This window comes from Apostichopus japonicus, chromosome 16 (genome assembly GCF_037975245.1).
Source record: "Apostichopus japonicus isolate 1M-3 chromosome 16, ASM3797524v1, whole genome shotgun sequence".
Classification (NCBI taxonomy): domain Eukaryota; kingdom Metazoa; phylum Echinodermata; class Holothuroidea; order Aspidochirotida; family Stichopodidae; genus Apostichopus; species Apostichopus japonicus.
This window is the reverse complement of record NC_092576.1, coordinates 25861328-25884992: the sequence shown is the minus strand read 5'-3', so window position 1 is coordinate 25884992 and position 23665 is coordinate 25861328. Positions and strand designations below refer to the sequence as shown.

Below are 23665 nucleotides of genomic sequence, written 5' to 3'. Positions count from 1 at the left end.
ACATGGTAAAGACATATCTGATAGTACATGACATACCTAATGCATCTGTGAGAGTTTCAATTAAATTCAATGTCCCTGTTTGCTTAATTTCACATTTTTTGTTGACCTTTAATTGATCTTTCAACTCAGTTAACATGGTAAAGACACATCTTATAGTACATGACATACCCAATGTATCTGTGAGAGTTTCAATTAAATTCAATGTCCTTATTTGCTTAATTTCACATTCATTCTTGACCTTTAATTGATCTTTCAACTCAGTTAACATGGTAAAGACATATCTGTTAGTTCATGACATATCCAATGCATCTGTGAGAGTTTCAATTAAATTCAATGTCCTTATTTGCTTAATTTCACATTTTTTGTTGACCTTTAATTGATCTTTCAACTCAGTTAACATGGTAAAGACATATCTGATAATACATGACATACCCAATGCATCTGTCAGAGGTTCAATTAAATTCAATGTACCTGTTTGCTTAATTTCACATTCATTGTTGACCTTTAATTGATCTTTCAACTCAGTTAACATGGTCACGACATATCTGTTAGTTCATGACATATCCAATGCATCTGTGAGAGTTTCAATTAAATTCAATGTCCTTATTTGCTTAATTTCACATTCATTCTTGACCTTTAATTGATCTTTCAACTCGGTTTACACGGTCACGACATATCTGATAGTACATGGCATACCCAATCACATCTGTGACAGTTTCATTTAAATTCAACGCTTTACTATGGAGCTCTTGCAGAAAAAGTCCATGTTTGATTTATTTTACCTATACCATTCGTTATTATTCTCTTCGATACACCAAATTATTTCATTTGAAACATTTTAACCAATGCCAATAATAACCACATAGTTTGATATATATTTACTATTTCAAATGTAAGAATACCTGTCTATTCAATATTACACCTTGGTGTGACAGCAAAATTACTTTAGCGTTTCGTTGTGAGAGTCCCCATCGTGAGATACATTCCTACATTTGAGTAGTTCGAAAGGAGCACTTTTGACACATAATTACTCAAAAAATATTGATTTGTCCTTTGAACCCTTTTACTTTTACCTCGGTTACTATGGCCACCACATATATTGTTGTAAACTGACGTTCGCATATTAATATTGTACATCAATTCAATATAATGGCTTGAAGTTAGGGCAGAAATCACCTTCAACTTAATTTTAAATCTTTCGTTTTTGGTCTGCAGACACAGGTTCTCATCACTGTGCACCTTCCTATCAACATTCGATTTGAAGGAGATTTTGATAAAAAAAAATCAAATATAAACCACATGAACATCCAAAAATATACATGTTGAGTTTTACTCCTTCAAAAGTATTAGAGTTCTGGTCACACTCGGTCACCCCACCATGTGTTACCCCCGAGAATCGCTACTGAAATATTTGAACCGAAACCATTGTAATAGTTGTTATGGCAACCGAGACCAACGAACTAAAGTATCTTATTCTCCTTATAGGCAGCGATGAAACAGAACATGGTGAAAATATGTCTTGCTCCCCATGGATTCGTGGATTAAGCTAATCTATAGACAATTTATTCATCAGGAAGCAGAAAGAACTTACCCATTTTGGTGTTATCCGTTACATTTTCGGTAGCGGGAGATGAATCAGCCATTCTGTTTGTTTTGTTGTCTTCTTACCTTGTCTGCAAAATGAAAAGGCAATAAACTATCATACAATTATAAACGTGACACATTAGCATATAAATGAATTAATAATGTTGGTGTTGATGCTAATGGTGGTGACTGTAATGGTCATAGCTGTGGCTATGAGAACATAATGATGAAAATCATTCAATAATGATGACAATTATGTTATTTTTGTGTGAGTTAGAGTCACTATGAAAATGTCAAATAGGGCATGGAAAATATATTTCCCTCAAATTAGGTCAATAATTATATCTTAATCGTTACTTGGGTTCTGTGGACGAGAAAGCGTGTTCATAGTACAGTGTCAACATGAACAATAACATCATATGTTTCATGATGTGATATTTAATTTTATTGCAAAATGAAAGGACTATACCAGCGGATTGATCGGGATTATCTTGTACCAATTACTAGTTATATATAACATATTTCCTCTGTCCAAGATCATAATTTGGAAAACAAGAACTCTATCTTTATCAACTACAATTTTTGTTCGTGTTGTTGAGAGTTGTTCTTCCCAAAAAAGCTTTTGGAGTGGGTAGTGAGTCAGTTAAACAGTTCGTCACTGACAACGTAAGCAACGATTATTCAGTTCCTATATAATTACGTTATTATCGCAAGATATTATTAAGCAAGTTTCGGAAGAAAAACACAGCCTTAAATTGTCTCTCCCTTAGTATTGCATATGGTAAGAATGGGTAAAATTAGCTTAAAATGTTTTTAACTGAACTGAATTATGATATTAATTAGTTCATTGGGTCTCCACCTTGCTTGAACATGGTCAATACTGCTCTGTAAGTTTACTTAAACGTTCGATGTATCCAATGACTTGTCAGATGATTAAGTTGATTTTGTTTATCCCTGTATTGTTTGGAATATATGCAGACACTGTGAATTAAACATGTTTTGGTACAATATATACACGGGACACACTGAAATGTCTTTATTTACTCTGATGTTGTTGGAAAAATAAGTTCATTCTTTGACAGTTTTTAATGCGATAAATCTTAAATCTCTTCCATTTACAACATTTTAAGCCAGGTATGAGTTATTTAACATAACCCAACGTTAGGGCTGGTGGATTTCTAACAAAAATATAGTTCAGTGTTGGGAAAATCTGCAGATACATTGGCAATAACCCATATGGGTGGGATGGATGATAGGTGAAAGATTATGTCAAGTTAATATGACTCAAATATCGGTAGATATGGATCTAATGAATACGCTAGGTCAAACTTTGGTCAAGGTTTGAACAATGCTTTCTAAAGTAATTACATTTAAAATATGGACAATTTATCATCTTTTAAAGATTAGATTCAGGTCGCGTTTTACGAAATGACAAAAGCAATTGGCCCTGCCTAAATGCACCTGCATCGATAACAGTGATAAATACATTTATCAGGTTTTTAGTGTCGAAGGTGAATGACATGTGTTAAGACGAAAACCAGCAGCAGGATCAGGTTGTATTGAGAGATTCGAGGTTTTTCTTCAACATTTGCTACTACAGCTCTTCGCTCAAAAAAGCATACATAATGACAGATTGCAACACACTGAGAACACAACAATAGTTAGCCCGGTGTTGTCATAGTATACGTGGATCCACTATACACGAGATGCTATACAGGATCCACTCTACAGCATCCAATATATCCAATCTTATATGCACGATCCGCTATTACAATCCACAATACCTGATGTACTATACAGGATCCTCTATGTAGTAATAACTATACGCGATCCACTGTACACGATCCATTATGCACTTTAAACTTTGTGAAAATATATGATCCAAAATCCTAGATCTAGATTACTTTGCGTGATCACTATGATGGATGCACTACGCAAGATTCAGTATACACAATCCTCTTTACACGAACCAGTATATACGCAATTCACATTGCATGATTCAATATGCACGATACATTATATATATATATAACTCAATATACAGGATGTACTATAAAGGATCAACTATGTATGATCCTCCATACATGATCACTATGCTGGATTTCCTATATGAACCACTATACACGATCAACTATACAGAATCAACTATGTAGCTTTTACTGTGTAGGATCCTATATGCAGGATCCAATATACATTATCCAATATATGATCAAATATAAATGATCTACAATACATGATAAACTTTACACGATCCGCTATACATGTTCCACTGTACAGGATCCAACATGCAGGATCGACATGTGTATACATACTAATTGGAATGAAAATAAGAAAAGGTGATATTGCTTAAATAATGAAAATTCGGGTATCATGTTATACCGTTCATAAACATTATCTCATACTTAAATATACCAATTTGGTTTAGGTGGAATATTAATTCATAAACATGTTTCAATCCACCATTATACGTAATCGAAACGTTTTATAGATGCATCTGACAAATCAACGATGGTGACATAAGCTTTGTTAATATTCAAGTTGATCAAATTTCAGTAAAAAATGAAATAATATGATTGTCAAACATAAATTTAAATACTTTGCGCCATCACAATCGATTACTTCACTCGATACTAAGTGGTTTATCTGTCAAATATAACTCAACTTTTATAACCCCAAGATATGAGGTTTAACCTATCAATGTATCATTGTCATATTTTAGTCTTTAGGTGTGCCAGAAACTGCCATCAGATTATTTATTTAAATGAAACTAATTTCAAACACGAAGAGCGGCAATGAATAGATTGTACTTAACAACATGTAACATTTTCATTTATGAAATGTACGATTATTGGACATTAACGGTATCTTTCCGGTGCAAAATTGATTCCATATCAACCAATATGGAGACAATTTCAAGCCGATAAATAATAAAAAAAACATGTGTAACCTACAAACACGTGTATGCTTTAAAACGAATTAACATAGACGTTTGGATTGATAATGTTCTTATTTCAACAGCTTAAGAAGTCTAAAGTTAGGGAAAGAACGTGAAAAACTGATAAAAGTTTACTCTTTGCGTGGTTACGCCCCACCATCCAAACATCAACACCTTATTAACTACGTTCGTAAACGACAGCTCATAAGAAATCGCACATTTTTTTTTGCAAATGTCTGTTTTTGTACCTGAATATTAATGTTTATGAAAAATTGTTATTTCTTCGAACATTTTTCATGGTTTGTTAACCTCATTGATATCTTTCGTGGGGACTTTTATGATAATCGTGATATGCAAAGCCCTAGAAAAAATAAGATTAACGAAAATAGAGGAAATTACCTTCACTGATGTAACTTGTCAGAGTATCCTTTGATAACAGTTATAAGACACTGGATAAATTTGCTTTTCTTTCCAATCTCGTTGATCCACGGACACAAAAAAATCCAGGTATTGTATTTTAAAACGAGTAGGTGTATGTGAAATACCGAAGTTTGTAACAATCCAACTGACGTTGACGAATTTCAATCGGAACATAAAATTCATTTAATCCGTTTTCAATAATGTCTTTAATACATTCACCAACCACAGCATCTAAACTAATTGCATCGGCTCATGAAGACATTCTGCTATATTTCCGTGGTCGTTCTGTTTTAAATTACACCTAACAGTGTCTCAAATACTTACATATCCAGAAGGAATAATAAAACGTTTGTCAAAGTGTTAACAAATTATATATCTAGGCAAAGCACGGCGAAAGTTAACAAATAGGCTCACAAAGCTTCCAAAACTTTTCCAAACTTTAGAAACTTATGAAGTTTGTTGGCGTATATATAACTTAGGAATTGTATATGTGATCAAACGAGGTTACTAGACAATTTCATACAAGTAGTTCTCACCCTTACTGCCTTCCGCTTAACACGTTTCCTTTTATCCTACAACGCTTTATATTCTGAGCACTACGAAAGATAGTATGGCCGTATAAGGTAATGATTCGCTACTGATAATATGCAAATTAGTGTTGCTGTGCAATTGCGTGTGACAATTTTTTTTAAAAGTAATGGTTACGTTTGGAATTGCTCAGTCTTATGACGCATATGGAATCTACCATTTTTTTCGGGCATGTTAACATTCTCTTCGAATATTGCTACGAATTATGATTACGGAACGGTTTCCTATGATAAGATATAAATATCATAAAATGCAGCTGGTATCACCTCCAACAGTGATTTAATAATTTCTTTGACAACACAACAAACAGTTTAAGACTTAAATTACAAATCCACCTTTACCCGATCATTGCAAATGGTGAGAACTGATTGAAACTATGCAAGAACCAGTCAATCGTGATTTTGTTCTTTGTTAAGCCTCGCAACCCTTAGTAGAAATAACTACAAAAGCCAGTTGTGTATTCACCAGTGACCATGTACTTATCTTACTTACTCCTTTTGTCTTCCGCCTTTCACGTAGTAAAATAGTTCATACATATGCACTTCACAGCTTGAATTCCATAACACGCACGAATACGTTATTTTATTTCGCCGTGGTCCGGTGCCAGTGTAGCGGTACAAACTGTCGCATATATCCCATCTTCAGTACATACTGTCCTAGTCCACCTAGGACAATTTATACTGGATTTACCGGTACATTTGTATATGCTATTTGTATATGCTATTGTTAAACGAAGGGGGACATTATTTGACGGTCGTATATTTTGTTGTAAATTGTGTCCACTTGAACACAATGTCCGCACTAGCAGGTATGTTAGAGCAGCAAAAATGTAATTAGTGATGGACTGGCAGTATCCGTATTATTAGCAAATTTGTTGCATTCGGCTTCCGTATATTCAGCAGACAGTTGATCGATCGTGCTTTGCAACAACTAAACATGAAAAAGTTAGCAGAAAACGTGAGACAAATTGCCGATATTCTAAGAGATGAGAGCTATCCAAGTTGTTTCACAAAATAAAAACAGAGAAGGATTTTACGAAGACAAAGTCAGTCTTTCAGACTGGCTGAAAATGGTACTCTTGCATACCAAAATTTGAAAAAAAAGGTGTTGCTATTTAGGGCTTCTCAACTCGTCCAAGTCGATGCAGCAAATATTAGTGGCATCTGAGGTAATTCATGTGACTTACAGTTTAGGATACACACTATGCCTGTGATTTGCCCAGGCCGTTTCACAATAGTGGCCATGAAATATGGACAATAATGGGAATATTCCATTTCAAACACTGATACAGAGTTGTAATTCAATTTTAGTGGTACTTCAGCTAGAACTACCAATTATGCAGCCCATATAATTGTTTGTTTTTATGGGGGGGGGGGGGGGCAAAAACATGATATCTCATTGATCAAGCATTTTCTTATCTCTTATCTTATCTCAACCAGACAACAGATTATGTCTAGGTTTTATTGAAAGACTACCAACGTTGATGTAACAAGGAATGCAGCACGTTGATGTAACAAGGAATATTCAACATGATATCAAAGCGTCATTGTCCTGTATACTTAAGAACAAGTCTCCATAGCATTCCTGTAACTAGATTGGGGAAACAGGTAAATTCTCAAGCTGTTCTAATTGTACAGGCTGTCCACAGAAGGTTAAGTAAAGTTAAGGTCACTCTGGACAAGTTAAACATTTACAAGTTTAAAGGTAGTCTGTATAGGCCCTAAACTCTGGCCACTTTAATTGTTAGAAGTTTTCAAGAAGTACTTTCTGAATGTAATAACCCTTCATATTTTCTCATCCATTATATATGATGACACGAGATGATTGAATGTTCCAGTAAAGTAATTTTCCTCCAGGGTAGTAGCAAACATACTTTAAGAATTTTGAGCAAAGTGAAAATCTGGCATATTTAGGGGCAATACAGCATTCCTTTAAGCAACACTTTGGCATAACTGCATAGCAATCATAAATTTAGGCATATAATTGTAAATTGGAAAATGCGGACGTACCACTTTTCTGGTCAACTGGTTTAAGCGATTGTAAATACATGGTTCAGTATGGCTTAAGTTACGTTTTCAGGTATGTAAGGTAAAAATGATTGGCCAAAATCCACCAACACCCTGTTTCGATCAGATATCCCACTGTTTTGATGTACATCTGTTTCGTAATCCAGTGCCTAGTTCTGTTATATGTATAAATAGCTTGAATAGTAGACGGCGGGAAAAATATAGGTTTTCAGAAATGTTAATTTAAAATTTGTCCTTAAAGACTAATTCTGATTAAATTCAATCTTCAACTCTACTCGTCATAGTTATTTGAACTTCCTCTTTCAGTCTATACTGTAAGATAAATACTTTTGAGAACTGGCAATGTTAATACAATCCTGCTAGCCACGACCGGTTCCTTCATTGTGTACGCAGTTTGCCATAGTCAACGATGTGTGACGGTAGCGAACAAAAATTTCATGTAGGTATTATTTCTAAATCGATTAGATAAACAAACCAAGCACTGGAATTCATCGCCCAGGGTAACTGGGACAATCGCATAGAAATTCTGTTTTAATAATTCATTCAGTCGTGGCGTAGCATATACTACATCGACTGCAATGGTTCCAGACTTGGGTGCTATAAACAGCAACTTATTACACGTATATATTGGAAATCGAAATAAACCATTTATTACACACCACAAGTTGTGTGCTTCCATTATATTTGTATGTATATGTACACCGATACGATTACATAAAAGAAAACGATATTCACTATTACAGGTTGTGCCTTATCACATAATAAGCTTCGGAAATTATCGTAGAAAAGTTTCAAAGTTAGTTATTTATACAAGTTGTTATTTTTGATCTTGTACACTTTGAAGTTTGGGGATATGTGCTATTAGGAAACACAGAACAACCTTATTTATTGTCGTTATTGACTATGTTCAACAATAAGTATATAATATACGGTAGCTAAGGTTGTATTAAATTAGGACTGGAATCAAAACGCCCCCCCCCCCGATTTGCACAGTGAAACCCTAGTCCTAGCTGTAATCTACATAAAACTGAGTGACGTGGTAGAGCTACATATTTACTTAATTTGGCATGTGTTTGAACTGTGCAGGAAGTGTGAAACGGCTTTTTATTCATGGTAAAATTGTGAAAGGCTCACGTGAACTAAGAAGACAATTGTAGAGAGAACCAGACTGACATTGAAATTATAGTCTCGACAGACCAGAGAAATTTCTACACAAAAAAGTTGACGATTCAAGGGCAAATAAGGAGACATTTTCAGTCCAATATAAATAGTACATAATTACATGGCTCAGGGAAACATTGAAGACCGAAACAAGAACTTGAACACTTTCTTGAACGTAATTCTACAACTAGTCAATTTATAGTTTATACTCTGGCCAGTTCAATAACAGACGTGTAATTGACAATAAACTCTACTAGAAATATTCTTCACGGTGTATTACATGAATGCTCTTGCCTTCATTATTAAAGGAAGTTAACATCATCATGTCTCGCGTTAAATATCATTCCTATAGTTAGTAGAAAGTTGCTCTAACAAATACTATTATTTATGTTGTTGAATATAGTGTTGTATATACACTCCTAAAAATCTTTTAATACATTTAATTTTAACTAAACTTAACTGGATATGGGAGAGGTAATGTAAGGTGCACATTGAATTGCAAAGATCGCCCTAACGACAAAAATGAATAAAAATTAAACAGTACATTCAATATATTTTTTCATAAATGTTACATTCCTATGACCCTTAAAGCTAGTTGACCCTTTATCATGATTTTCAATGCCGTAATTGAAATAGTAATATCCATGACTTTCCAGGTTTTTTGATGGCGTTTAAGCACCCTGTTTTACATCTCATTTCAAGTTTCCGAAGTGCATGATACAACATTCTTCAAGGTCAAAACACTTTGTGTTTACCTTAGTCTCCCCTTCGCCTCGCCGAGCCCGTAAATATCTTTTGAATGAAATCCCACACGTTACCAGACTCCCAATGGTGGTAAAGGTCCGATACACAAAGCACTTTGAAACATAGATCAACTACATTGATCAGAAAACTAGCTGGTATTGCTATCCTTTCTAGTATCACAAACTGTTGTTCTGGGTTCCTTCTGTTCTCTCCTATGATTACAATATATAGTTGCGTCTGGCTAACCTTAGACAGGAACTCAGTCAAGTTGGTTCCAATCTGCAGTGAAGAAATAGTGAAAACAATTAACAAGATACGCAGTAATAGTTTATGAATTATTGCTCACTTGAAAAGCAAAGGGTGAAGGCAAGAAAATCTGATCCCTGTTTTAAAATTTATATTACTGATTTTGAAACTGAAACTAAAGTATATTAATAATGATATCCTAGGATAAATCAAGCAATGTTTTTTTTTCATCTCATGTTTGCTTGAATTACAGGTATTTGAAAAATTAAACCAACCTAAACTTTGTATATCTAGCACAACAATTTGACAAATTGACTCAACCTAAGTCACAACTATATTTTTGATTTAGATTTGAGCGTCCGAAAACCGCGGAGTTTGCAAGTCAAAGCAAACATTTCTTTCTTAATTTTGCCATATCCATGGCAGCATCTTAACACAAAGTCCACCAAAGAGCACCTTCTGACCAAGTTTCAGATTGGGAAGAGTTTTGGACACACACACACACAATTAACACATTGACATTTTCCCTTAAACTTCGGAGTGGACTTCTTACAACGCACAAGTGCATGCAGTATTGGTTCCAGTTCTAAGGAAAATGAAATTAGTGATTTAATATAGTTATAAGCCAGGCTACGAATGAGCTAGGTATCACCTGGAAGTAGGATTTATCTCATGTGTTTTTTTCTAAACTAGAATTCATAAGGAATAAGAATATCTTAGGTAAAAAGCCCAAATCCTGAACGCAACCCCATAGAAGGGGGATTCTCTCTGGGCGGGGGAATATCTTGGGTTAAAAGCCCAAATTCCACATACAAAGCAGAAGATACTCCAAGATTGGATAAAGTATCGAGGAATTCGGGCTTATATTCCAGCAGCTCCCAGCAGGTTTGTTTTCCTTTTCAAAGAAGGAAGAGTTGATGTCGTTGTCTGTGAAAGCGTGAAAGCCAATAAGTGATGTCTTCTGTGCTGGTGTTAGGTCAATGTCGCTCATTCTGAAGACCTTGCGATATGTGCCTGTGTTGTTATCAAATACAACTCTTGCACCATCAGGTCTTGAGGAATATGTGGCATTGCTATATATCCTAAAGGGTAAATATGTCAATGAAGCCAGATATACAATCTTTGATCGCAAATTTACAAAGTAGAACAAGATCATTGATATGTCATTGCTACCACCATGCCAGCATATTCTTAAGCTAAACATTCTTAGATCAAACTTTATTGCTACAGAATGGCGCTCAGCGATCGTACGTAGTTTTGAAGCTGGAAACATTGTTGACAATGAATGGACCGAATCACTAGAGCTGAGATGGCCCGAGATTTTTATGCGTGACGATGTGCAAGAACTGTTTCTAGATAATGATTGAGAAGACTTTTTTGGCGACAGTGAAAATATAGCGATTCAGAAGATTAAGTAATCATCATTTGTATGTACTTCAAAGCAGACAGACCTTTTAATTTGTTCCAAGTTAGAGTATTTGTATCCTATTTTAACTAACGTTCTTGTACACAAGTCGATGTAAAAATTGGAAACATCCTGTGACGTCATCACAAATTGGTACATAACTCACCCTACAGGGGTCCTATATAGACAAAGGTGTTTTTTTTTGTTTTGATCATGTATAGGTTTAACTATTACATCTTCTGATGGTCCCGACAGTGACGTTAAGTCATAATTTTAATTGGTGCATTTTCATATCACATGTGTTTCATTCAAAGCACATGTATACACAAATGCATTCTACAGATAGTGCATTGCATGAAGTACTGTCATATTACACTGACACACATATCTACTGTATTAAATTCAAATACATCAGTGTTCGTTACCTTTTCCGGATTTATTATTTTCAGGACCCTGTGCCAATCTAATTGATGTTCAGCATAGAGAACCACTTCTTTAGCACACTTTGACCACTTCATAAACATGCGATCAAATATTCCAGGGACAAGGTTTAAAAATCTTGATAAACCTAGTAAATCAAGCAAAAACAACCTCATCTCCATCAGATGAAAAAAAGGGGTCTCAAAAAAATGTTAAAGAAAAACAGTTGACCCTTTTTTGTGTAACAAAGTAATAACGACTGCCATTTGAAGTTTGTACTATTTTGTTTATGAATGAACTTTACATACGTTTGTTTTGTCTTCAGGTATAGTTCTTACACCAGCAAACATTACACATGCATGTCCAATTGGTCACATCACTACTGGGGAGTGACCTATGCTAGAAAGCAAGATGCAATAAACTCACGTATATACTTATAAGATGTACTGGTTACAGGTAGTGTTAACTGATTCATGGGTATGACAGTATATTTTTAAAAAGAGTTTAAATTTCCCCTAAAACAGCACCACAAAATATTGTCACAAGAAAGGTTTACCCACATCATATAAGTAACTCACATACCTAATTAGGTAGGGGATTAAAAGAAATATAGAAAATAAAGCTGTATTGATTTAAAAAAAAAATACATTAAAACATGAACACACACAAAGTTGCAGTAATCAGGAAAAGAATTTCAGTATTATGAAGGGAAGAATCTCTCATCTAATTTAATATGTTAATAATTCTTGTCGGAGAATATGCCAAAATACTAGCAAACACTTACATTTGAGTAATTTTCATTTTGACAGCTACGCAACCTAATAGTTTCTATTATCAATCAGAAACTTCAACACGTTCTGTATATACATACACCATTAGCTGATAGTTACCTTGTGTTGGGCTCAGTGAAGTGTAAAGTTCTGGTGCAGTAACATGGGTGTACGATTAACAAAACTTGACGTGAATATTGGGTGATTTATTGGCATTTGCACAAGTAATAGGCTACCATAGGTCACAGTAACTGGTTAAAAGTTCTTACATATTGATAATACAAGAGACAGTGAATTAAATATTTTCATCGAGCAAGATGAAAAGGTGTCAATTAAACATATACCCTTTCTATCATATATCATGCCTGCGAATACGCAGAAAATGTCACAGCTATAGCGATGCAAGCTTCAAAAAATATTGTATCCTGAACTTTTGACTTAAGTAAACATGCAGCATAACATACGTATGACTAGCTTAGACCTATGGGACTTTATAAATTAGCCCTAAGCCAGCAATAAACAACAAGCCATCTTTTTTTGCGGCTTCGAAATTGGAAAATCAAGTTTGTACTGTTTCTTTTGAGCAGTGATATAGGCCTAGGGGCCTAGGGGCCTTGTAAATTAACTGGATCAGAGTGACCGTAACGAGAATATAATGTCAAGCCGATCCTTTTCTAGTCAAAATAATTTGACTAGAATTTCTGGTCGGATAAATTACTAGGTCGTTTTAAGAGTGTAGCAGTGATCCTAGAATTCCCTCTGAATGTAATTGCCACCCTCTTTCCTGATAGGAGCAACTATCACCAGTCGGGTATACCATTCCGCACGTTGCTGTTAGATGGCCAACACAGTATACGCAGCACGGCTCACATTAGCACACCTGTTAAATCTTCCATTACATTGTCACATTTCATACAGATTTCTTGTGGTAATTTAATGGACTAATTGCACCTGTTATACGAATATATACTGTCATTTATATGGCAGCCGCCATTACTATATAGGTAGGAACTGGATAACAACTCATTTATTGACAGAACACCACGTTTAATCACTAGTTTAGTATTCTGTATTAAATAGTGCTTCGCCAATTGACCTGAACTGTCATTGTAGGTATGTACATGTTACTATAGTTGTGGAGGGCGCTTATTTAAAAAGCCCATCAACAATTAAATGTTCTATTTTCCTATTCTCCTGTATCGTCTTCTTTTGATAATACAAGAGTTGAAGAGTAACGTGTGTGTGGTGAAGGGTGGTCATTCAGAAATGGTGAAGGTACAATAGTTTGAGTCAAAGTAAGAAACAATTAGAAGTTTTCACATGGTGTTGTAATATATCGGAATGATTCATTTAGGGGATTAGTCAGGAGAAGAAACTGTTCCACTGGTGAGTGGACACACATAACATAAGTTGATTTATGCTTCACAACATGCAGTGGTGGCAACCTAATTGTGTGTTTTGTCGTTTCCAACATTGTATGATATTCTAGCATCTCGAACAAGCCAAACAATATTTTTGTATTTGAGCGTGCAGCAACGTAACTGTGTAAAAGTGACGCAATATAAGTATAAATAAACTGCTTACACGTGATATACAATACCTTGTGAAAAGCAGAAAAACTTTGGCGTTGCTAAAGTAATTCATACATCTTTTATCATAAGCAAGACGATTTCGAGCAAATCCTTCTCCATTGTGTTGGTTTCTTTCACGCTCTCAGTACTACGTATGTCTATGAATACCGATTATTGTTCAGACATGATACGGTTTAGTAGCCAATCACAGTAAAACGTTCACGGTTATGACTACGGATTTCTTGTTACTGATTACACATATCTACTTATCCATAGACTTAAGGCTTGCAGAATTAAACGCACGTCATCAACATTCTTTCGAAAAGGTTTTCACGAAATTGGTTTTGTTTTTGGAGTTACAGTTACAGACTTTGGTTCCTATTTTAGAGCACACGACTTCGTCTTTTCATTGTATATATTTACTCAACATAATATTCACTCAACAGGTTATTTGTATTGCTGTTAGAAATGACACCCCTTTGAAAGGAGTGGATTTAGCAGTTTATGAAAAACACCCACCTCGTTTCTTTTTTCTAATTTGAAGAGTTACCTTGTTGTTGAAGTATTCTGACAAAAATATTGAGGCCTAAAATATTGAATTTACAAGTATTATTTATATGAAAATTGTCAGGAATGATGGAATGTTTGTACGTATTGTGTTTGACTTAGAAACGTCAACGCAGAACAATAGCTAGAGTTACGACAACTCACATATCACCGCCACCTTGCATCATTTGATACATTGTGTGTATTTGTTAGATGTGGTAATTCTCTTCTACGCTTGTTGATATAGTCAGTATCTAAGCTTTGAACTCAAGATAAACCGTCATCACGGGTGCCAGAATATTCGAATGAGGGTATATTGGTCCCTGGGTAGGAGATCGTTCATGGCGGTCAGTGGCGTGCGAAAAGTGGATCCGGGGTAATACCCTCAGTCGGGTGAGTTTTGCATTCAGCTGGGAAGAGTTGGACCACTACTGCGAGTGGAATCGACCCCACTATTTTTAGAAACATAACATTAGTATTTATTAGCAAAATCTTACGGTTGTGCCAACCTATTTAGACATAATTTATAGTATACACGTGCCACAGAATGCTCCATGTGACGTCATTGTTTTCTGCGGAAGGACCCCCAAATCCCCGGCTTCAATGACTCCAGTGCAGTCCCCCTCCTTTATAAAATTTTTCATTCACGTCTGACTTTCCACGAGAGTTCAGTCCCCTTACTAAGTCATTCGGAAAAAATGGGAAATTGCTACCTTAGAAATCCTGTGCACGCGACTGTGGCTTTCTCCAGAGCAGAATGGGCCTTGTAACATTGGCGAATAGAAAAGTAGACCTCTAAATGTGTCTCCTCGATTAATATGCTGCAAATATGATATGCATATAGCACTACGGTTACCACTTACTTCAGTGAATAAGCAATGATCTCAACTATGGCTCTTTTGTCTTTGAAATTACCATTCAACCATACCAGAAACGAGTTATATATGGACAAGTGCATATGGGTGTCGTTTACCTATATCAAGTATACGTACAGACAACTAAAGTAATCTAAACATTACAGTAGCAAAACCTTAGAGTTGCACTGTATGTTTGAACAAAAACATTACACATCGTCAGGCTTTATATATTTCTCTATATTGCAATTAAAAGCTGGTGGTGTCCCTGGTTTCAATGTGTTAAGTAATGACTCTGTGTTATATAAGGATAGGTGAAGATGACCACAAATTATTACAAAACGGTAAATTCGTAAAGCTGTTTTGAAAAAAAAAACTGCCCATCTTATAAACGTTAATCAACGAAGCATATAACCACAGAGGGTATGAATATTCATCACTTAAGGGCCGGTCACACTACAGCGATATCGGGTCGGAAACTGATCCGATATAAAATCGCTCCTATAAATCGGTTCTGGGAACAGGTCACACTACAGCGATATTTAAACGGAGTGCGTATTCTAGCTAGTAACCTGTATGCGCGCGTACGTCTGAACTTCAATGCAACTCGGTTAATTAAGTGAGAAACATGGCAGACCACGAAATGGACGAAGATATACTCCTCTATCAATTATGGAAGAGGAACCGTGAGAGATGTCCCTGATCGTGGGAACATGCAATAAATGAAAAGCGCGAGGAGCTCGGCGAGTACCACACTCTGGTAAGAGAACTTTCTAGCCACGAAGACAAGTTCTATAATAACTTTATAATGAACGAGGACCAGTTTGAGTACATTTTGGACTTCGTACAAGATGACTTCAAAAGACAGGTGACACAGCTCAGAAAACCAATTTCTACTCGTCAAAGATTGGCGATTTGTCTCAGGTAAGCAAGCGTTGATATTGTAGTAATGAAGTCTACCAATAAACGGCAACACTTGCCGCTTTAAAAATAATTGATAATCTTCACCGTAGCGTAATCTTTTCATGCGACATCAGGGAAGGAAGTAGTTCTTAAAGGACGGGAGATTGAACAGGGCAACAAGGAGGGCTGGAGATCTTGGAATTCGGAGTCCACGCCTACACCGGGTGAATTGGCAAGCCTCCTTAAACATATATGTGATACACCATTGTAAACAGCTAATCTGGCACTGTGCCAGACCTTGCTACCGTCCATGTAAAACAAAGGGTGGGGGGGGGGGGGAGGAGGCATGCAGGAAATGTGTAAAATATTTGAAACTGCCTTGGGGGCGGCGCCAGAGTGCGTCAAGCAAAGGCTAGGATCGCCAGGGATAGACCTTATCTGGCTGGAATACATCAATTAAACAGTTAGCTATCGACTATTGAACACATGTAATCTTCGTTTAAATCACTGGCCTCACATTTCATGTTCCTTGATTAGTCAAATGACACCCGATAAATTGTTGAGACAAATTCTTACATAAAAAAATTGATATGCTTACAAGAATACGACAAAGCTTCAAATCAAATTCATTCGCTTTATTTTCATTCTCTTCATGACTTTTCCACTTGTTTCAACTTTTGCACCAAATTTGCATTAACTTGGCATTTCAAAATCACAAATTATCAACTGGTGGATCTCATACATTTAAATTGATCTTGAAATGTGCAAAATATTCATGCTTGGGTATTAAAATAAAATGCCCACATATATCAATTTGGCATTGTCTAATTTTCTGGCTACTTAGAGAGAGGAAAAGGATATATTGTTTTTGACCATATGCCTTCTAGGACTTCCTGTAAATTAACATTTGACATTTGGTAAAAGAAATAGTACAACACTCTCTACAACCGGCCAGAATTACTGAATTTCAACTAGAAATCAAATTAATTAATGATTCCCTGCATTACGGAAAGTAACATATGTAGTTTGGAACTTGTTACTATTGTTGATCAACAAGGGTGTTACCTGGGTAATCAGACTTACTCAGCCAATGGAAGAATTGAAGGCTGATAAGAGCAAAATTTCTTTTACAGTAATACAGGACAATACAAATTCCTCTCAGTTAAAATAGTGACAACTCTGACACCCGTCTCAAAATTCCTAAGAGACCTTGATGGAGTACTGAAGTTAACCTTTAACCTCTCAGCCACATGCTACTGAAAGGATGAACCATAAACCTAGCATTTCAAATTTGTATTGTAATGTTTGCAGAATTTGTGTTTCCTTCAAGAATATGTAAACAATATGATGAACCGATCAATTAAAAGATGATGGCTCCTTTATAGTTCCTCTTGAACCCAGAATTTAAATAATCCTGTGCAACAGAACTTCTCCTGAGAACACGGATATGAAGAGTGCCAGAAGACTAAACTTGCCTGAATGGACACATTTTTTGCACAAGATGTTCTCCTACTGCAGTTTGGCACTTTTCCTGAAGGAGAACATTCCCACGGATTGATAAAGACGCTAGTAGGAGTATGCCATCCAAGGGCACTGCTGTCTGTAAAGGAAACTAACTATGGAATGCCAAAAGGGAAAGTATGGGTTCTTAAATAAATGGATTTCCACTCCACTACATAAATTTGCCAATCATTTCTGGGCTGACCTATTTAATAGAAATATAAAAATACAAAATGGCAAAAATGGAATAAATAAAATCATCATTATAAGAAAGATGATATCGATCTGCTTCTTCAAATTCATCTGCTGATATTTTTGATAGAATTAATGGAATTGACTGTATTCTGATCTGTTTAAGGCTCTGAGGGTTGATCTAACATTTTTTTTTCTGCTCTGTGAATTATTATTATTATTATTAAAAACTGGCGATGTCCCTGGTTTCCATGTACCAAGTAATGACTCTGTGTACTAAAAATACAGGTGAAGCATACCACAAATTATTACAAAATGGTATAATTCGTATTTTTTTAAATAACTGCCAATCTTATAACGTTAGCAACGACGCATAAACACACAATAGGGTATGAATATTCATCACTTACTGTACCTCGATCAGTTAATCACTACATCACTCTACATGTTAACACGAAATACGATTACTTAACCTATTACTACTGCCTATACATTCAGTGAATTTTCTGGACGATAAGTGGTAATTGTAAGTTGAGCCTCAACGAATGTTCGAGATTGAAGAAGAGAGTCTCCCTCCGAGTGATCAATCCACAATAATCTACGCTACATTAAGATCTCGAATAAAGAAAAATAACTTCAAACATAGCCGTAGGCCTAGGCCTACATCCAACATGTGGCATTAGGGTAATTGCACGATATAGGCAACGTTCTGTGCTTTTCTTTGCAGATACATATTTGCCTTTTTATATATGTCCTTCGCGGCTTGGTTCTTTGTGCCTTTCGTTGAGGATTAGTTAGTCACTTCGTTCTTTTGTCAGGTTTCTTGCGGTAACTACTTTGCTTCCACACTTGCAAATGCAGTAAAAATCGGATAATGATTAGGATACTATAAATGTACTGTGTATACTGTGTGGATACTATGTGTAGACTAGTACATAAGCACTTGTACTATTTAGTTTACTTGTTACGTTGTTTGATTTTCTTCTTACTTAAATGCATTACCTAATATTATTTCTTTGTCTTGTTCAAACAAAGGGGCGCGATTCAATTGAATAAATATTTGTACCACACATTATCGATTTTTATACTTTTGATCGTTTTTTTCTTTCGGAAAGATTTACACAGGATTCCATGCCGAAGTTTCTTGATTTGCCTTAATTTTTTGGATGGACTTTGAAACGGTTTGCCAATATTTTGACATAAATATTTAATGTATGTCTTAGTTCAAACACACAGTAAAACGTTAACGACAGAATAATTTATATGTATTCCATGCAAATACCAATTTGCGCCTGTGTACAGGTATTGTACCTCGTTGCTTTTTGGAAACAACAAAAACCAAATCGTGATGACAACCAATGTCAATTTGGTTTATATAGTATTGCACGAAACATGACCAAGGGACAATGGTATTGAAAAACACCGTATTTAAACCTGATTCAAAGCTATTCGAAGTATTTTTGCTGTTGTTTTTAAAATTCGTTTCAATTTCAATTGTGATTTCGAGCGTTGGAGGAAAAGGCATGGAAATGTACTCTGTTAAGTATACTGACATCAACAATATATTTAAATATTGCAATTATATTAAATTTAATATTACTTTGCCCGTCAAATCTCATTTATGAGTTCCATAATGAATTTTCGCAAGTTCAAGGAGCAGCTCCGAAAAGTGTTTGACTTTGCTCTGTTACTTTTAGAGTCGTTCGGTTCGCTTGAATTTTCGTTTCGTCTGTCTTTGTTATTGCTTCTCTGAACCAGATCGTAAATGACATCACCAAGAAAAGCCACGTCTATGGCAAAACCATAGGCCACTAAAAATAATCGATGACACAAAACCCACTAGCAACTCCTGTGACTGCTCTTTCTACTTTAGCAAAATCTCTAGCCTATGTAAATAATATGGGTAAAACTTTGAATCATATTTTATTCACATTGTTTAGTGGCAGTATGGTCCCACGTTAGTAAGCTCCTTTTTAGCATATTCCTTTTACAAGGCAGTGTTACCTAGTTTAGTAAGCAGTACACCAACTCATAGGAATATTTTGGACATGAAAATGTATATCAATGGAAAGGGTAACGATTGTTGATTTCATACATGATAACTTTCACTAATTTTGGGCTAATTATGTATTCACATTAGGTCCCCAAATAGCTTATCTAGGAAAACATACTCTAAAGAGTATTTTTGGTGTATTAAATGTTGAATTCGTATTATTTAATATATTTCCAATCATTTGTGGCCAAATGTGGAAATTGGTTGAAAAGTGACCGAGATATTAGTAATAAGAATTGTGGACACGCCCCTCCACCAGAATATACAATACATAAACAATGCACATAAATACAATACAAGTATAAACACGCACACGCCCATCCGCACAGGCACACGCGCACAGTACCTACATTGTGAAAGTTGTTCTTACAACGCTTTTGTGACGCTATCCCGAAATTCATTGCATTACTTTTGTGAGAAAGCCGGTAAAGAAAATGTTATTTATAAACTATTTGAAAGTAGGTGTAGGGTGCGCGAGGTAAGATCTGTTTTCAAAATTGAAGAGTTTTTCAACTGTTTGTCTGTGTTTGAACGGGATATTCTGATATTCCGATGGCAATATTCCGATGATAATTCAAATGCCCAACTCTCTATAGCCCTGATCTTTAAGGGGTAGTATTTTATATGTTGGGCTTGTTCTAGAACAATATTACAGGTGCTGGCCTGTTCCTAAGTGGAGCCTATATAATTTTTATATTTAAAATATGTTTTGAATCATAACAAAAGTTGAACCAACATTTTGAAAATAAACACCAATATAAGCAGTGCACAGCATTCCACAAGATTACTTTGCAAAATGTATTAGCCAGGCAGCCTACACTTTACAGGAACACAGCTGAAGCTTAATAGTTCATGTCAGAGAATATGCAAAGTACTAATAAGCACTTCAATTTGAGTAACTTGCATTTTGACAGCTACGCAACCTAATAGTTTCTATTATAAATCATTACCGTCAACACGTTCTGTATATACATACACCATTGGTTGAGAGCTACCTAAAGTTGGGCTCAGTTAAGTGTATAGATCTGGCGCAGTGACAGGGGTGTACGTTTAAAAAAAGATTGATTTTAATATTGGGTGAATTAGTAGCCTGTGCACAAGTTATAGGCTACCATAGGTCAGAGTAACTGGTTAAAATTCCTTTCCCAGTGATAATACAATATACAGGAATTAGATATTTCCATCGAGCAAGATAAAGTTGTCAATTAGGCATATACGTTTTTCTATGGCTATTTCATGCCTGCGAATACGCAGCAACACAGCCACAGCGATGTTAGGTACAAAAAAAAATGTAATTCTAAATTATACATACCCTGAACTTTTGACTTTAGTAAACATCCAGAATAGCCTACGCATGACTAGATTAGACCTATGGGTCTTTAAAATAAGGCCTAAGCCAGCAATAAACAGCATGCCACCATTTTGGGGGTTTGAAATTGAAAAATCAAGTTTTTATAGGTTCTTTTGAACAGTTATATAAGTCTTGGGGCCTATGCTAGGCCTAGTATTTTAACTATTGTGGAACCATTGTCATTTAGATTGGCTAGCATTCTAAACAAGTTCTTTCTGCATCTGCGTGTAGCCTATCAGTCACTATCAACATTTACTAATTTAGATTCGCACGGCTCCTGCAGGTTGGCAAAAAAAAAAAAAAAAAAAAAACATACATATTAGTGTTTGTTGTTGAAATATTGGTAGGCACACAAGCAAAATATTCAGAATGGAAGTTATATTACTAAAATAAATCAGGGAGGCTGCTCCAGACCTGGCAAACCCACCATCATTATCAGTATATATTATATTAATTAGGATATATACTTATTTATGCTCAGCCCAACTAGTAACGTTAGGCCATTTGTTGACGAAAGAAGTTCTATACCATTCTCGTTTGTAACGATATCATAACCTTTATACGTTTATTGTAGCCAATGCCTATCCAGTGACTGCAATACACATTAGAGTAGTGGTTATATGCATATGTAGGCCCTAATCTAAGTTTAAGTTGAACCGTTACTAAATATTCCTATCACGCAGTACTAGCCTAGGGCATAGGGCGTTAGTACAGTAAAGTTCTATCTTTGGAAACAGATGACAGAGAAGAGTAAATTTTTACAAACTCGTGACAGTTTATTAGTCATATATCTCCACAATAAACTTCGATGGCATAAGGTAAAATAATCGTGAAGTTACAATCAAATCCGTGGCTTCAATGCACGGCATGTTGGAGCACCCTACTAGGCCTAGCTATATCTAGCCGACCAGGACAGCGTAGGCCCTAAGAGCGTTAGTAAACTAACGACAAAAGCATAAACACACCCTGGTACATATTATAAACAATTTTGAACTGATGTTCCCCAGTAACGTAAATCTTAGTCTGAATGACTTCAACGGGTGTTATATATACCGGATATACTCATTGCATAAACGAACGGACGTTTGCAGGACACGTCGCATGTACTGTTAATGTGTCGATGTATTTTGTTAACCAGTATTGTATAATTGTTTTTGACACAAAATCGCCCTCGTTATCGTCCATCGTTGAACATCTTGTGATAGTACGTTAACTTGATGTATCATTGGTCTAAGCCGATGGTTGCGCGCCGACAAGAATGTTTAGGTCAAACGTCTGAATTCCTCAAGCAATGCGCAAACTCAGCTGTGACTACAGATACCTTGTCAGCTGTCGGCTGATAAACTTGTAAACTAACGTACGAGTTACCGTACGAGAATATCTTGTCAAGCCGAACCTTTTCTAGTCAAAGTTATTTTGACTAGAATTTCTGGTGGGAAAAATTACCAGAACAATTAAGAGTGTAGCAGTAATACTATACTTCCTTTTTGAATGTAATCGCAACTCTCTTCCCTGACAGGAGCAACCATCACCGTATACGCAACAAGGCCTGCTCACAATAGCACACCTGTTAAAATCTCCATACCATTGTCACATTTCATACAGACTTCTTGTGGTCATAAAGTGTAGTAATTGCATTTTGAATACGAATATATACTGCCAGTTATATGGCATCCGCCATTTCTATATACGTAGGAACTGGATAATAACTCTTTTATTGTCATAACAGCATGATTAATCGGTTTCATTTGTTTAGTATTCTGTATTAAATATTGCTTCGCCGTTTGACCTGAGCTGTCATTGTAGGTATGTACAGGTTATTATAGTTGTGGAGAGTGCTTATTTAAATAGCCCATCAACAATTAAATGTTCCATATTCCCATGCTCTTACCTTTATCGTCTGCTTTTAATAATAAAAGAGTTGAATGGAGATGGGGTGGGGGGAGGGGGGGGGGCTCATGGGTGGTCATTAAGAAATAGTAAAGGTACAATATTTTGAATCAAAGTAAAAAACAATTATAAGTTTTCACATGGTGTGGTAATAAATCGGAATGATTTATTTAAGGGGATTAGTCAGGAGGAGAAATTGTTCCACTGGTGAGGACACGCATAACATGTTTATATATGCGTCACAACATGGTGGCAACCTAAGTGTGTGTTTTGTCGTTTCCATAACTGTATAATATTCTTGAATCTCGAACAATCCTAACGATATCTTTGTACTTGAGCATATAACAAAGTTAGAGTGTACAAATGACGCAATATAAGAATAAATACTGCGTACTTGTGATAAACTAGACATTGCCCGAAGCAAAATGACGTTGCTGTTGCTAAGTCAATTTATATTTCTTTTGTCATTAGTAAAACGATTTTGAGCGAATCCTTCTCCATTGTC

The 23665-nt window shown here is 35.7% G+C and overlaps 2 protein-coding genes across 2 annotated transcripts in view; both read right to left on the bottom strand.

Annotated features, from left to right (window-relative positions):
- The window catches only part of LOC139982486 (uncharacterized), an 88442-nt gene extending 82877 nt beyond the window's left edge, over positions 1–5565 (bottom strand). Inside the window, exon 1 of the mRNA XM_071995383.1 lies at positions 4919–5565. The gene's annotated coding sequence lies outside the window, so the exon portion shown is untranslated. The remainder of the gene's footprint in view (positions 1–4918) is intronic.
- The window catches only part of LOC139982455 (uncharacterized), a 240401-nt gene that overhangs the window by 46884 nt on the left and 169852 nt on the right, over positions 1–23665 (bottom strand). The gene's annotated exons all lie outside the window — the stretch shown is intronic.